Source organism: Macaca nemestrina, chromosome 17, assembly GCF_043159975.1.
Source record: "Macaca nemestrina isolate mMacNem1 chromosome 17, mMacNem.hap1, whole genome shotgun sequence".
Classification (NCBI taxonomy): Eukaryota; Metazoa; Chordata; class Mammalia; order Primates; family Cercopithecidae; genus Macaca; species Macaca nemestrina.
Genome location: NC_092141.1, coordinates 49,142,976 through 49,159,438, shown reverse-complemented (window position 1 = coordinate 49,159,438; position 16,463 = coordinate 49,142,976). Strand labels below are relative to the sequence as shown.

At 41.5% G+C, this 16,463-nt stretch overlaps 1 long non-coding RNA gene across 2 annotated transcripts in view; it reads left to right on the top strand.

Annotated features, from left to right (window-relative positions):
- The first annotated feature begins 1,229 nt into the window (after positions 1-1,229).
- The window catches only part of LOC105476847 (uncharacterized), a 161,741-nt gene continuing 146,507 nt past the window's right edge, over positions 1,230-16,463 (top strand). Inside the window, exons 1-2 of one of the 2 annotated variants that reach the window (XR_011615685.1) lie at positions 1,230-3,211; positions 4,560-4,652. This is a non-coding gene — a long non-coding RNA (uncharacterized lncRNA). The remainder of the gene's footprint in view (positions 3,212-4,559; positions 4,653-16,463) is intronic. The other variant, XR_011615684.1, reaches the window with a different exon arrangement.

The window sequence follows — 16,463 nt, the reverse complement described above, 5'->3', positions numbered from 1 at the left end:
TTGATTAGACCCCCCCAGAGGCTGGCCACTTCCTCATTTCTGCTTTTTCTCTTCTTTTTGAGATGGAGCTTTGCTCTTGTTGCCCAGGCTGGAGTGCAATGGCGCGATCTTGGCTCACTGCAACCTCCACCTCCCGGGTTCAAGCGATTCTCCTGCCTCAGCCTCCAGAGTAGCTGGGATTACAGGCACCTGCCACCACACCTGGCTAATGTTTGTATTTTTAGCAGAGACGGGGTTTCATCATGTGTCTCGAACTCTTGAGTTCAAGCAATCTACCTGCCTTGGCCTCACAAAGTGCTGGAATTACAGGTATGAGCCACTGCGCCCGGCCTCATTTCTACTTTTTCAAATAAGTTAATTTTCTTTAAAATATATATATTCTTTTGGCCGCGTAGTGGCTCATGCCTGTAACCCTAGCACTTTGAGAGGCAGAAGCAGACAGATCACTTGAACTCAGGAGTTCAAGACCAGTCTGGCCAACATGGTGAAACCCTGTCTCTACAAAAAGTTAGCTGGATGCAGTGGCACATGCCTGTAGTCCCAGCTACTCGGGAGGCTGAGGCAAGAGAATTACTTGAGTCCAGGAGACAGAAGTTGCAGTGAACTGAGATCACGCCATTGCACTCCAGCCTGGCTGATGGGAGTGAAACCCTGATTCAAAATAAATAAATAAATAAATAAATAAATAAATAAATAAATAAATAAACTCTTATTTAAAAAAAAAAAAAAAGCAAATCATGAAACAAAACAAAACCCAGGGCTCTAAATGAAAAAGATCTCTCCTTTAGGGGGCTAGGCAATAGAAAAGAAAATAGATCATGAATTTCGTGTTCTCATTTGTCTTCGTTAATGACTTATGTATGTGTATATATATATATTTCCATTGAAGACATAGATATGCATTTGATCACCTACATTTGTTTGTATTTTGAGTCATAAATTAAGTCATTTCCTGTCCAGAAAACTCCTGACAGTCTTATGATAAAAAATATGAAATTTTAAAATCACAAATGCAAATAACAAGCTGGGCACAGTGGCTCACGCCTGTAATCTTAGCTCTTTGGGAGACCAAGGTGGGCAGATTGTTTGAGATCAGGAGTTTAAGACCAGCCTGAGTAACATGGAGAAACCCCGTCTTCACAAAAAATAAAAAATTATTGGGGCACAGTGGTCTGTGCCTATAGTCCCAGATACTCAGGAGGCTGAGGTGGGAAGATCGCTTGAGCCCAGGAGATGGAGGCTGCTGTGAGCTGTGGTGGCACCGCTGCACTCCAGCCTGGGTGACAGAGTGAGACCCCATCTCAAAAAAAAAAAAAAAAAAGAGTGCAAATAACAGATGACCTTGCAAACATCAAAAGTTATCTTTATTTATAATAAGTTTTGTCTATATTTAATGAAATATATTAGACAAGTAAAAAATGTAACAGTATGCATATGACTTTATTTTATCTTGGCCCTTCCCATTACTCTGCCCTCATCTCTTTTTCTTTCCACTGAGTCCTTCCACATTGGTCACACCACAGCAAACCTGACAAGCTTCTGCCTGAAATAGCACCATTGCACTTCTCTTCCCTTTGCCTGAAACATTCTTTTTTTCTTTTTGAGATGGAGTCTCACTGTCTCGCCAGACTGGAGTACAGTCGCACGATCTTGGCTCACTGCAACCTCCACCTCCTGGGTTCAAGAGACTCTCCTGCCTCAGCCCCCCAAGTAGCTGGGATTACAGGCACGTTCCACACCCCGCTAATTTTTTGTATTTTTAGTAGAGATGGGGTTTCACCATATTGGCCAGGATGGTCTTGATCTTTTGACCTTGTGATCCACCCGCCTTAACCTCCCAAAGTGATGGGAATACAGGCATGAGTCGCCATGCCTGGCCAACATTCTTATTCCCCTTTTATTTGACCATTGAACAAAAGCTCTAAGATAGCAAAGGTTTTGTCTGGTTTAGTAGGGATCTCAACAGAAAAACGATGGAACAGTCAGAATAATTACCAGACATTTTATATAAATGGAATCATACACTATGTGATGTGTGTGTTTGTGACTGGCTTCTTTCACTCAACATGACATTTTCAAGGCTCATTTGTGTTGTAGCATGTGTCAATACTTCACTCCTTTTTGTTGCTCAACTATAAGGTTTATTGACAAAGTGGTTATTTATTTAGTAAAGGGTTATTTACAAATGTAAAAGGATAGAGGAACCATAAAAATGAGTGTAGTAACCCCGAGCCAGTAGTAGCTGCAATGTTACCATCTTTAGAACCAAAATGGCAAGGGGAATAGTGGTTAGTTGAACCTGAAAGAGTCAGCATGTAAAATCGGCTGCCCTGAAAGAGCAGTGACCTTCACTGGAGAGACACAGCCAGCCCAAGTTCCCCTCTCGGTGAGGGAGACAAAAGAATACATATCCTTGGCCGGGCGTGGTGGCTCAAGCCTGTAATCCCAGCACTTTGGGAGGCCGAGACGGGTGGATCACGAGGTCAGGAGATTGAGACTATCCTGGCTAACACGGTGAAACCCCGTCTCTACTAAAAAATACAAAAAACTAGCCGGGCGAGGTGGCGGGCGCCTGTAGTCCCAGCTACTCGGGAGGCTGAGGCAGGAGAATGGCGTGAACCCGGGAGGCGGAGCTTGCAGTGAGCTGAGATCCGGCCACTGCACTCCAGCCTGGGTGACAGAGCGAGACTCCGTCTCAAAAAAAAAAAAAAAAAAAAAAAAGAATACATATCCTGAGCCCACCTTCCTTTCCACTCTAATTTCCTGTCAGTTGGCCAAACCCGACCAAGGCGTGGGAAACCTTTTGATGTGGATTATAAGGTCAGCCTCTGAGGGCAGAGTGGAGAAGGGGGAAGAGTGGGTCTAGAAGGGTAAATAGAAGGCATATGACAATTTCTGATTTGCAGCACCTAGAACATTGCCTTATATATAGCGATTTTAAAAACTATAACAACTTTGTTGAGGTTTAAGTCACAAGCCAGGCAATTCACCAATTAAAAGTATATAATTCAATGGGTTTTAATAGATTCACAGAGTTTTGCAGTCATCACCACAGTCAATTTTGTTTGTTTGTTTGTTTGTTTTTGAGACCGAGTTTCACTCTTGTTGCCCGGGCTGGAGTGCAGTGTCACGATCTCAGCTCACCACAACTTCCACCTTCTGGGTTCAAGTGATTTTCTCGCCTCAGCCTCCCGAGTAGCTGGGATTACAGGTATGCACCACCATGCCCGGCTAATTTTCTATTTTTGGAAGAGACAGGGTTTCTCCATGTTGGTCAGGCTAGTCTCAAACTCCCGACGTCAGGTGATCCGCCTGCCTCAGCCTCCCAAACTGCTGGGATTACAAGCGTGAGCCCCTGCGCCTGGTCACCACAATCAATTTTAGAATATTTTCATTTCTCCCAAAAAGAAATCCCACACCTATTAGCAGTCACTCCCATTTCCTCCATCCCTCAGTCCTAGGCAACCACTAATTTACTTTCTTTTAGGATAGGATTTGCCTATTTGGACACTTCATGTACATGGAGCCATACAATTTGTGATCTTTTGTGACTGGCTTCTTTCTAGTAACCTAATGTTTTTAAGGTTCTTTCATGTTATAGCATGTGTCAGTACTTCCTTCCTTTTTTTTTTTTTTTATGGCTCAATAATATTCTGTTGTAGGAATATAACACATTTTATTTATCTGTTTATCACTTTTTTTTTTTTTTTTTGAGATGAAGTCTCAACTCAGTCTTTCACCCAAGCTGGAGTATGGTGGCATGATCTTGGCTCACTGCAGCCTCTGCCTCCTGAATTCAAGCCATTCACCTGCCTCAGCCTCCCAATTAGCTGGGATTACAGGCATGTACCCCCATGTCCCGCTACTTTTTGTATTTTTAGTAGAGATGGGGTTTCACTATGTTGGCCAGGCTGGTCTTAGACACCTGACCTCTAGTGATCTTCCCGCTTTGGCCTCCCAAAGTGTTGGGATTATAGGCGTGAACAACCACATCCAGCTGTCTCCACTTTTTGGCTATTATGAATAATGCTGCTATGAACATTCATGTATAAGTTTTTGCGTGGACATATGTTTTCATTTCCCTTGGGAACATGATGAAGCCCGGCATTGCCAGGTCATATGGTAACTCTATGTTTAAACTTTGGAGGAACTGCCAGACTATTTCCAAAGCAGTTCCAGCTTCTAAAATGCAAAGTGTTTTACATTCCCTCCAGCAATATATGAGTGTTTCAATTTTTCCACATTCTCTCCAACACTTGTTATTATCTGTCTTTTTATGATAGCCATTCTTGTGAGTGTGAAGTGGTATCTTAATGTGGTTTGGATTTGCACTTCCCTGATGGCTCATGACGTTTCTATGGTTTGAATGTTTGTGTCCTCCAAAATTCATGTTATAACCTGAGACCTAATGTGATGATGTTAAGAAGTGAGGCCTTCAGAAGGTGGTGATTAGGTCATGAGTGCTCTGCCCTCGTGAATGAAATTAATGCCCTTATAAAAAGGCTTCATATAGCATTTCTTCTTCTTTTTTTTTTCCTTTCTCCTCCTGCCATGTGAAGATGCCACTGCGAGAACAGGAACAATGGAACAGGCCCTCACCAAATGCCAAATGTGCTATCACCTTGATTTTGGATTTCCCAGCCTCCAGAACTGTGAGGAATAACTTTTTTGCTTATATGTTACTCAGTCTCAGGTATTTTGTTATAGCAGCACAAACAGACTAAGACAGAAATTGAGTGTATTTTCTTGTGCTTATTGGCCATTTATTTTCTTTCTTTTATTTTTCTTTTATTTTTTTAAGTGGGGTTTTGCTCTGTTGCCCAGGTTGGAGTGCAGTGGTGCAATCTTAGCTCACTGCAACCTCTGCCTCCCAGGTTCAAGTGATTCTTGTGCTTCATCTGCCTGAGTACCTGGACTATAGGCGTACGCCACAACGCTTGGCTAATTTTTCTGTTTTTAGTAGAGATGGGTTTTTGCCATGTTGGCCAAGCTAGTCTCGAACTCCTGGCCTCAAGTAATCTACCTGCCTTGGCCTCCCAAACTGTTGGGATTATAGGCATAAGCCACAGCATCTGGCCTTTATTGGCCATTTGTATATCTTCTTTGGAGAAATAGCTGTTCAGATCTTTTGTCCATTTTAAAATTGGGTTCTATCCTTCTTTATTATCAAGTTGTAAGAGTTCTTTATGTATTCTAGATCCAAGTCCATTGTCAGATACAATAGTCCCCCTTATGCTTTCTGCAGTTTCAGTTACCTGCAGGTAGCTGCAATCCCAAATATTACAGTATTTTGAGAGACAGAAAACTATTCATGTAACTTATATTAAAGTATATTCTGGCCGGGCACGGTGACTCACGCCTGTAATCCCAGCACTTTGGGAGGCTGAGGCGGGCGGATCACAAGGTCAGGAGTTTGAGACCAGCCTGGCCAATATGGTGAAACCCCATCTCTACTAAAAATACAAAAATTAATTGGGCGTGGTGGCAGGTGCCTGTAGTCCCAGCTACTTGGGAGGCCGAGGCAGGAGAATTGCTTGAACCCGGGAGGCGGAAGTTGCAATGAGATGGCACCACAGCACTCCAGACTGGGTGACAGAGCAAGACTCCATCTCAAAAAAAAAAGTATATTCTAATTGTTCTATTTTATTATTAGTTATTGTTGTTATTCTATTACAGTGCCTAATTTATAAATTAAACTTTGTCATAGGTATGTATGTATAGGAAAAAAACATAGTATATATAGAGTTTGGTAATACCTGCAGTTTCAGGTATCCACTGGAGGTCTTGGAACATATTTTGTTACATATATATATTTATAGATATCTGTATATTTATGTATCTAGATATCTATAAATATATATGTTTATATATCTATATCTAGGTAAATATATATATATATTTTTTGAGATAGGGTCTCAGTCTGTCGCCAGGCTGGAGTACAGTAATGCGATCTTGGCTCACTGCAGCCTCAACCTCCTGGGCTCACGTGATTCTCCCACCTCAATCTCCCAAGTAGCTGGGACCACAGGCACATGTCACCACATCTGGCTAATTTTATGTATTTATTGTAGAGATAGGGCCTCTCTATGTTACCCAGGTTGGTCTTGAGCTCCCCCACCTCAGCCTTCCAAAGTTCTGGGATTACAGGCATGAGCCACTGTGTCTGGCTACATATTTTCCACAAATGAAGTGGCCTACTTTGTATATAATTTGCAAATATTTTCTCCCATTCTGTGGTTGCCTTTCACTCTTTTTTTTTTTTTTGAGACGGAGTCTTGCTCTGTCACCCAGGCTGGAGTGCAATGGCGCGATCTTGGCTCACTGCAACCTCTGCCTCCCAGGTTCAAGCAATTCACCTGCCTCAGCCTCCTGAGTAGCTGGGATTACAGGCACCCGCCACTATGCCTGGCTAATTTTTGTATTTTTAGTAGAGATGGTGTTTTACCATGTTGGTCAGGCTGGTCTCAAACTCCTGACCTTGTGATCCGCTCACCTTGGCCTCCCAAAGTGCTAGGATTACAGGCGTGAGCCACCACGCCCGGCCGTCTTTCACCTTTTTACACCCTAATCTTTAGAACTTGTGAATCTTTCACCTTCTTGATGGTATTCTTTGAAGCACAAAAGTTTTAATTTTGATGAAGTCCAATTTATCAATTTTTTTTTCTTTTGTCATTTGTGCTTTTGGTGTCATATCTAATAAGACTCTGCCTAACCTATGATCACAATGATTTACTCCTATTTTTCATGTGAGTTTTATAGTTTTCACTCTTACATTTAGGTCTGTGACCCATTTTGAGTTAATTTTACACATAGAAATTTAAATAAATATTACTGAATAAATAGCATCATTAGATTTAAACTATTCATAGTAGCCACTATTGGTGAAGATGTCTGGAAAATAAAAATTCTCACACAATATTTTTGGACTGTAAATTGGTACAACCTTTTCGGAGAACTATTTGGTAATAGCTGTATAACATAAAAATGCTTATATCCTTTGATCCAATAATTTAATTCCTAAGAATTTATCTTACAGATATATCATAGAAGTTCTTAGTCAGCCTCCACTTAACCAGTTCACCAGAATAACCAACACTATAATTCCCTCTTTGGCCGGGCGCGGTGGCTCAAGCCTGTAATCCCAGCACTTTGGGGAGGCCGAGATGGGCGGATCATGAGGTCAGGAGATCGAGACCATCCTGGCTGACACGGTGAAACCCCGTCTCTACTAAAAAATACAAAAAATTAGCCGGGCGAGGTGGCGGGCGCCTGTAGTCCCAGCTACTCGGGAGGCTGAGGCAGGAGAATGGCGTGAACCCGGGAGGCGGAGCTTGCAGTGAGCTGAGATCCGGTCACTGCACTCCAGCCTGGGTGGCAGAGCCAGACTCCGTCTCAAAAAAAAAAAAAAAAACCAAAAACAAAAACAAAAAAAAACACTATAATTCCCTCTTTAAAGTACATTGACACAGATGCCCACAGCCCACTGAACACTACACTTTAAAGCCACCAAAATGGGAAATTATAAACTATGTGTTTTGGGCATAGTGTATGTAAGCAACATGATGTAGAACTATAATAAGTTAACTCATTCTCAAAATAAAAGGCCTTGACTTTTTGTCAAAAGAGAAACATATTTGTATTTTTTAAGGTAATATAAAACATTTAAAACATGCATCAATTTTTTTTTTTTTTTTAAGACCAAGTCTTGCTCTGTCGCCCAGGCTGGAGTGCAGTGGCACCATCTTGGCTCACTGCAACCTCTGTCTCCCAGGTTCAAGCAATTCACATGCCTCAGCCTCCTGTGTAGCTAGAATTACAGAGGTGTGCCACCATGCATGGCTAATTTTTGTATTTTTAGTGGAGACGGGGTTTCACCTTGTTGGCCAGGCTTGTCTTGAACTCCTAACCTCAGGTGATCGGCCTGCCTCGGTCTTGCAAAGTGTGGAGATTGCAGGCGTGAGCCACCGGGCCCGACACATGCATCAATTTTTATGATTCCTTGCTTGAACTGATTAACCAGTCAACTACTGATTCCAATAAAGTTGGATGAGGTGGCTTATACTCTATTTATTTGCCGCCCCCCTTTCTTCCTTTCTTTTTTTTTTTTTTTTGAGACAGGGATTTTGACATGCTGGCTGGAGTGCAGTGGCGTAATCTTGGCTCACTGCAGCCTCAACCTCCTGGGCTCAAGCAATCTTCCCACCTCAGCCTCTAAGTAGCTGGAGCTACAGATGTGTGCCCCTATGCCTGGCTAATTTTTGTATTTTTGTAGAGACGGGATCTCCCCATGTTGCCCAGGCTGGTCTCCAACTACTGGGCTCAAGAGATCCACCACCTTGGCCTCCCAAAGCACTGGGATTACAGATGTGAGCCACTGTGCCTGGCAACTTGTAACAATTCTTTGTATATTCTTGATACAAGTCAATTGTCAGATATAGTAGTAGTATATAATTAAATGTAATTATATAAAACTATATTTTATATAAGTACAGCATTATATAAAATAGCAAAAATTCGGAAATAACCAAATGTCTAACAATAGGTAGTTAGCTAAATAAATTGTGAAACATCCATGTAATGAAAGCCATACAACTATAAAAAATGATCTAGATCTATTTATACTGACATCGACAGATGTCTAACATAAATTACATGAAAATAGGAAGTGACAAAGAAGAGAGTATGGTATAATCTCATTTGCATTGAAGTAATCAAAAAAACCAACTTATATAATAGATACAGGCTGGGCAGGATGGCTCACGCCTGTAATCCCAGCACTTTGGGAGGTCAGGGCAGGAGGATCACTTAAGCCTAGGATTTTAAGATCAGGCTGGGTAACATACCCAGACCCCATATCTACAAAAAATTTAAAAATTAGCCAAGCGAGCTATGATCACGCCACTGCACTCCAGCCTGGGGAACAGAGCAAGACTGTCTGTAAATAAAATAAAATAAAATAAAATAGGCTGGGCAGGGCAGCTCATGCTGTAAAAGTGCTATAATCCTAGCACTTTGGGAGGCTGAGACAGGTGGATCACCTGAGGTCAGGAGTTCAAGACCAGCCTGGCCAACATGATGAAACCTCGTCTGTACTAAAAATACAAAAATTAGCCAGGAATGGTGGTGCACGTCTGTAATCCCAGCTACTCAGGAGGCTGAGGCAGAATAATGACTTGATCCTGGGAGATGGAGGTCACAGCGAACTGAGACCGCACCATTACACTGTAGCCTGGGTGACAGAGCGAAACTCTGTCTCAAAAAATTAAAATAAAATAAAATAAAGTAAAATAAAATATAATAGATATAGCTACATATGTGTGAAAAGGACAATAACATTAAATTATGAGTGTTTTCTGTTTCTCTTTCTGTCCTCCCTTGGGGGACCTTTCTAAGGGGGAAGCATTCTTCATTTACTTGATGAATTGTCCAACCATGGGGTCACAGGCTGAAAACTGAAAATGCCTATAGACTGCTTTACTTATGAATAGGAAAACATAAAAGGAAAAGAAACGAGAGGAAGTAGGTTTGAGACAAGGTAGCTATGAGTTTGGAGGAAGAACGAAAGGGCAGTTTTGTGAAATGGAGGGAAAATGGCTAACGTGGACATTTTGGAAGTTTTATTGTGACATGCAATGTAATTTTCAGTTATTCATTTTCTCAGAGCTGCAATGAAGTTCTCCATTGCTCTCTAAGGCTTTTGGAGTCGTTATTGTGTTTTATAAAAACTGTATCTGTAGATGACCTCATATATGAATAGAAAAAAATCTGAAGAAATAAAAATCATTGATAATGATAATCTCTGGAGAGAAAATTTTCTGGGGAACTTTCATTTTCTGTATTGTGTATTTCCGTAAGGTTAGAAAGTTTTGTTATGAGTATACATTCCTTTAGTTACTAGGAAGTGAAATGTAACACTGTGGGGCTTGTTCTATTATTTCCGGACTGGGGATTAAAGTAGTGAAATAAAAATGACTTTTAATTCCACCCGATGCGTTTAGATCACAGCTTTCTCATTGATGATATTAAAACAAGCAGCTGCTTTTATTTTGGAAGGCATTAACTCAACTTAAGTTTCATTAAAGATATTTGCTGAAGCACTGTAGCACTTGGGATTGTCTGCTATGTAGGGTGGATGTATGTGTGTGTGTGTCCACATATTGTTTAATACTTTTTATCAACTTTAGTTCATAAGCCTTCTGCAAACATTTTCAATGACTGCCTGCTTGTGTATAATTTTATATGTTGCAAATTGACCTTAGAAATTGTAACAAATAATTCAATCAGTTCACTCTGCTATTTACACAGCAGAGCTTAGTTTATTTAATTTGTGGGAACCAAGATTCAGAAAGCAGTAGGAAGGAGCTATCAGTTTTTCTTGTCTGAAAGGGCACTTCTTCCTGGATTTTAGTGTTTTCAGGAGAAAGTAATAACAAAGTTGCCAGATCCAGTTCTTTCTCTGCATTGTGGTCCTGTAACATGATGGTTATTCGCAATGACTCTTGGTTCAAGGCAAGTTCTTGGCTGCATGGGAACTGCATGGGTTCACAGCATAGTTCTGTGACCTCAAGCAAGCCAGTTCACCTATTTGTGCCTCAGTTTTCTCATATATAAAATGAGGAGATAGGCCAGGCACCGTGGCTCACGCCTGTAATCCCAGCACTTTGGAAGGCCGAGGCGGGTGGATCATCTGAGTTCAGAAGTTCAAGACCAGCTGGGTCAACATGGTGAAACCCTGTCTCTACTAAAAGTACAAAAAATTAGCCGGGTGTGGTGGCAGACACCTGTAATCCCAGCTACTTGGGAAGCTGAGGCAGGAAAATCACTTGAATTTAGGAGGCAGAGGTTGCAGTGAGCCAAGATCATGCCACTGCACTCTAGCCTGGGCGACAGAGTGAGACTCCATCTCAAAAACAAAACAAAACAAACAGAAAACCCAGGAGCTACTGCCTTCCTTCACTGGGTTGCTACAAACATTAAATAAGAAAATAGATATAGGGTTGATAGCAATGCACCTGGCATAAACTGTGTGCTTAATACATGGAAACTAATAATAGTTTGTTATTATTGAATTTTCTTTTCTCTAGAATTTTGAAACTATTTTAGAAATAACAAAGAGCTGTGAATTTTACCAAAGCCTACACTGAATTCAATCTGATGTAAATCAAGTTGCAAACTTGAAGTAGTATTGTGAAAAAGTTTTGTTTGTTTTTTAAATTAAGGGTTATGGCCAGGCGCAGTGGCTCACTCCTGTAATCCCAGCACTTTCTGGGGCTGAGGTAGGCAGATCACTTGAGCTCAAGAGTTCAAGACCAGCCTGGGCAGCATGGTGAAATCTCATCTCTACAGAAAATACAAAAATTAGCTGGGCATGAGGGTGCACACCTGTAGTCCCAGCTACTTGGGAGGCTAAGGTGGGAGGATGGCTTGAGCCTGGGAGGCAGAAGTTGCAGTGAACCGATATCATACTACTGTACTTTAGCCTGAGTGGCAGAGTGAAATTATGTCTCAATAATAATAATAATAATAATAATAAGCAATTATGAAAGGAGTTCAAAGAAGTAACAGAATGAAAGGGCCAGGTGCGGTGGGTCACTCCTGTAATCCCAGCACTTTGGAAGGCTGAGGTGGGCCGATCACCTGAGGTCAGGAGTTTTAGACCAGACTGGCCAAAATGGCAAAACCCTGTTAGTGGGGCATGGTGGCTGGCACCTGTAATCCCAGCTACTCATGAGGCTGAGGCAGGAGAATCACTTGAACCCGGGAGGTGGAGGTTGCCATGAGCCAAGATCAAGCCACTGCACTCCAGCCTGGGAGACAAAGCAAGACTCCATCTAAAAAAATAAAGAAAAGCAAAAAAGAAAAAGATATATTTAAATGGTGGAATGATATTCTCTTCCATCTACACCTCCATTCCCCTGCAGCATTCACTGCTTCAGGGAAAGGATGATACAGGGGAAAAGCTTTTGTGTTGTAAGAACCAATCTGGGCTTCTGAGTTTCACACACCCAAGGCCTAGAAGATTCATGGTATAAAGTTCATGTCATCAACAGTGATTTGGAGGAACAGATGGAGATCCAGGCTACCTACTGCAATCTGGACTAAGGGGTGTCTCTGGACCCAGCAAGACATGGGCACAGAGGAAGAGGGTACATGAGTGTGGACACGCCGCGTGTAGGCCACACTCCTGAGACAGGGCGCAGAGGCTGTCTGCCCACCCTGCCCCAGCAAAGAGACCAGCATCTCTGAAGAGGCCCTGCAACCAGGACCAGGAAGACTCCCCAGGACCCAGCAGGCCCCACAGGGGAATGGTGGGGTCTCGGCATATGGTGGCCCAGATAAATGGCAGCTAGCAGCCCCAGCATCACGTTGGCCTCTGGAACTTGGGTGCAGTGAGGAAAGGCAGGAGGAGGCATTCTGCATTCACTCAGATTAAGTTTCTGCCATTGGGCAGAATGGGGGCTCAAAATAGAAATTAAGTATGGTGATATAAAAATAAAAGTTAATCTCTTACGCTCCTGAGTTAAGGCTTTAAGTATATGAAAATCTAAATATATTCCAAATGTTTTACTAGGATGTTTTGAAATGTCATATCTTTCTTGTACCAGAAAAACTATAAGCTGCCTTCTTAACATCATGACTAGAAAAAATATGTCATTGTTCATGAGGCTGAGCACACAGTAGATAGCAGGTAGACATTTTAACCATACCGCTGGAGGATTAAAATAGTACTTTGGTATATGCCCAACATAAATGCATACTTATATTCACTAAAAGGCATGTTCTAGAATGTTCATGGTAGCACTTTTTTTTTTTTTTTTTTTGAGATGGAGTCTTGCTCTGTCACCCACGCTGGAGTGCAATGGCAAGATCTTGGCTCACTGCAACCTCTGCCTCCTGGATTCAAGCGATTCTCCTGCCTCAGCCTCCCTAGTATCTGGGATTATAGGTGTGTGCCACCATGCCTGGCAAATTTTTGTGTTTTTAGTAGAGGCAGGGTTTCTCCATGTTGGGCAAGCTAGTCTTGAACTTTTGACCTCAAGTGATCCGCCTGCCTTAACCTCCCAAAGTGCTGGGATTGCAGGTGTGAGCCACCACACCCGGCCAGTAGCACTTTTTGTAATAGTCAAAATCTGGCCGGGCGCGGTGGCTCAAGCCTGTAATCCCAGCACTTTGGGAGGCCGAGACGGGTGGATCACGAGGTCAGGAGATCGAGACCATCCTGGCTAACACCGTGAAACCCCGTCTCTACTAAAAATACAAAAAACTAGCCGGGCGAGGTGGCGGGCGCCTGTAGTCCCAGCTACTCCGGAGGCTGAGGCAGGAGAATGGCGTAAACCCGGGAGGCGGAGCTTGCAGTGAGCTGAGATCCGGCCACTGCACTCCAGCCCGGGCTACAGAGCAAGACTCCGTCTCAAAAAAAAAAAAAAAAAAAAAAAAAAAAAAAAAAAAAAAAAAAAAAAATCTAACCAACTAACTAAATGCTCAATTAACAGTAGCATGGATAAATAAATTGTGGTACATCAAGCAATGGAATAGTATACAACAATGAGAAGGAACAAACTATATGCAAAAGCATGGCTACATTTCACAAACCTAAATTGAGTGGGAGAAGTCGTTCACAAAGGTCCTAATGTACTATCCCATTTACATAAAATTTACAGCAGGCAAAACTAACCTATCAATTAGAAGTCAGGATATGGGCTTAAGGGGCGTGGCTAGTGACTAAGAGCAAATATGAGGGGGGCTTTTGGGGAGCTAGTGACATTCTGTGTCTTAATCTGACTGAGAATTATATGGATATGTTCAGTTTGTGAAAATTCATTGAGCTGTACACTTAGGATATCTGTGCCATTAAAAATATATATAGTGGCTGGCTGGCTTGGCATGGTGGCTTATGTCTGTGATCCAGCACTTTGGGAGGCCAAGGCAGGTGGATCACTTGAGGTCGGGAGTTCAAGACCACCCTAGCCAACATGTTGAAACCCTATCTCTACTAAAAATACAAAAATTAGCTAGGTGTGGTGGTGGGCACCTGTAATCCCAGCTACTTGGGAGGCTGAGACAGGAGAATCGGCTGAATCCGGGTGGCGGAGGCTGCAGTGAGCCGAGATCACACCACTGTACTCCAGCCTGGGTGCCATCTGTCTAAAAAATAAATAAATAAAAATAAGGCTACTATGTATACTTTCTTCCTTATACAAATCAATTGTCCAGTTTCCAGTTTATGATTTGTCTGAAGCAGCGAAATAGGTAAGAAATAAAAGGTAAGCCCTGAAAATTTGCTGATTGGAATTTTAAAAAAATTTTCTTTGTATTATATTGATAGAGATTTTCTTTTACTTAAAAGATGATAATGTGTGCTCAACACATTAGAGCAATTTTGGAAAGGCTCCTGAATTTGAAAGAAAACTGCATTTTGGAATACCCAGTAGTTGAGACAATTTCCATGTATAGATGCTAAATAGTCTAGACTTGCTTTATGAAGATGGGCTTCCTCAAACACCACCGTGTTAGATAATTCAGCATTCAGTGCAGCAGTGAAAACTTAGCACTTTAAACCTGGCTGGATTGTAGATAGAGACTGACATGTTAGATTTAGTGCAACTGTAGAATTAATGCTAAAAACTCCCATGCTGCACAGTTTTCCCATATGCTACATAAAAATGCTATATAGTTTCACACTCAAAAGCTGCTATATTAGGGTGCTAGCTGATTTTATGCCTTCAACTTGCTTAATGTTTTCATTTATATACAATAGAGTTTTACACCATGTCAGTCAAGCAATCTACTGCAAAATAATTTACAGTAAAATCATAATAAATTTATACAAAGTATTGATTTAGCATTAATTTTCCAACTGTGAAAGTCAATGAACCATAAATCCATAAATAAATTGGTGAAGTGAAAGACATAAATGACAAAAAAAATTAGTCTCTGTGTTGTGTATGTGCTTTTTCGATGGCTATATGGGGAAAATATATGGGAAGAAGCAGCTTAAAATTTTAAATTAGTGACATAAAAATAACATAATGCACGAAGAAATAGACTATCTCAACAAAATTGTGAAGAAAACCACCCTGGAATCTGGTTGATAATCTTGACTTACTGGCATCACAATTCAGTTTCCCTGCAAGGGAAAGCATCTTCACACTCCTGTGCTTCCAAAAAATGTTGGAGGCAAATCTACATAACAGAGTCTATTTAATTCTTAGAATATCATGTTTCTGTTTATATGCATATGTTTGAATATCTTTACCATTTTAAAAGCCCACATTGCAGGCATCACCTTGGCAATATAATAGTTTAGGCCCCCAGGGGACATTTGTATCTCCTTGACTACGTGTTTTGGAAGCGATTGCCCAGCCTGAGTTTGGTCGCCTGCAGTGATGGGAATGCATGACCTCCCAATACATGATGGCCTATTCTGTTCCAGCCTTGGCTGGTTACTTAGAGATTATGGGGATTCTTGTAGTTCAGTGTCTCTGTTTTGGTCAGAGAAAAACTTTTTTCTAAGACTATATTTACTAGACCCGTTGCAGCTCCATCTCAACAGCATCAACTGAGCACCAGAGACCAGATAAGAGAGTGACTAAGTTGGTAAAGATGCCATCATCATTGCTTGGAGAAAAACATAAGTTCTTCATGTTCTTCATGCTATATAATTTCACACTCAAAAGCTGCTATATTAGGGTGCTAGCTGATTTTATGCCTTCAACTTGCTTAATGTTTTCATTTATATACAATAGAGTTTTACACCACATCAGTCAAGCAATCTACTGCAAAATAATTTACAGTAAAATCATAATAAATTTATACAAAGTATTGATTTAGCATTAATTGATGGTTGCTGATATGGTTTGGCTCCATGTCCCAAATCACATCTCATCTTGAATTGTAATCCCCAGATGTTGAGGGAAGGGCCTGGTGGGAGGTGATTGGATCATGGGGGTGGTTTCCCCCACACTGTTCTTGTGATGGTGAGTTCTCCCAAGAACTGATGGTTTTATAAGGGACTCTTCGCCCTTCACTTCCTCTCTCCTGCCACAACGTAAGATGTGCCTGCTTTCCCGTCTGCCATGATTGTAAGTTTCCGGAGTCCTCCTCAGTCATGCAGAACTGTGGGTCAATTAAACCTCTTTCCTTTATAGATTACCCAGTCTTATTATAGCAGTGTGAAAATGGACTGATACAGTTGCTATCTTCATTAGGTACTGTTAGTGTAAAAAAATCAGTCTTTATTTGGAAAATTATGTCATAAAGCTGTACATTCACATCAAGAGTTCTGTGATTCAATTGAGTGGATTAGTTTAGATTTAGCTCCTGTGACCACCATTGACCCAGAGGCCAGAGGAATGGGATGCATTAGGCCTAGTCATGTGTTATAACTATCCTATCAGATAGTTGATATCTGATCAATGTGGTGGTATCCTATCAGATTGTGTTGACTGTGAGAGTGTGGATCC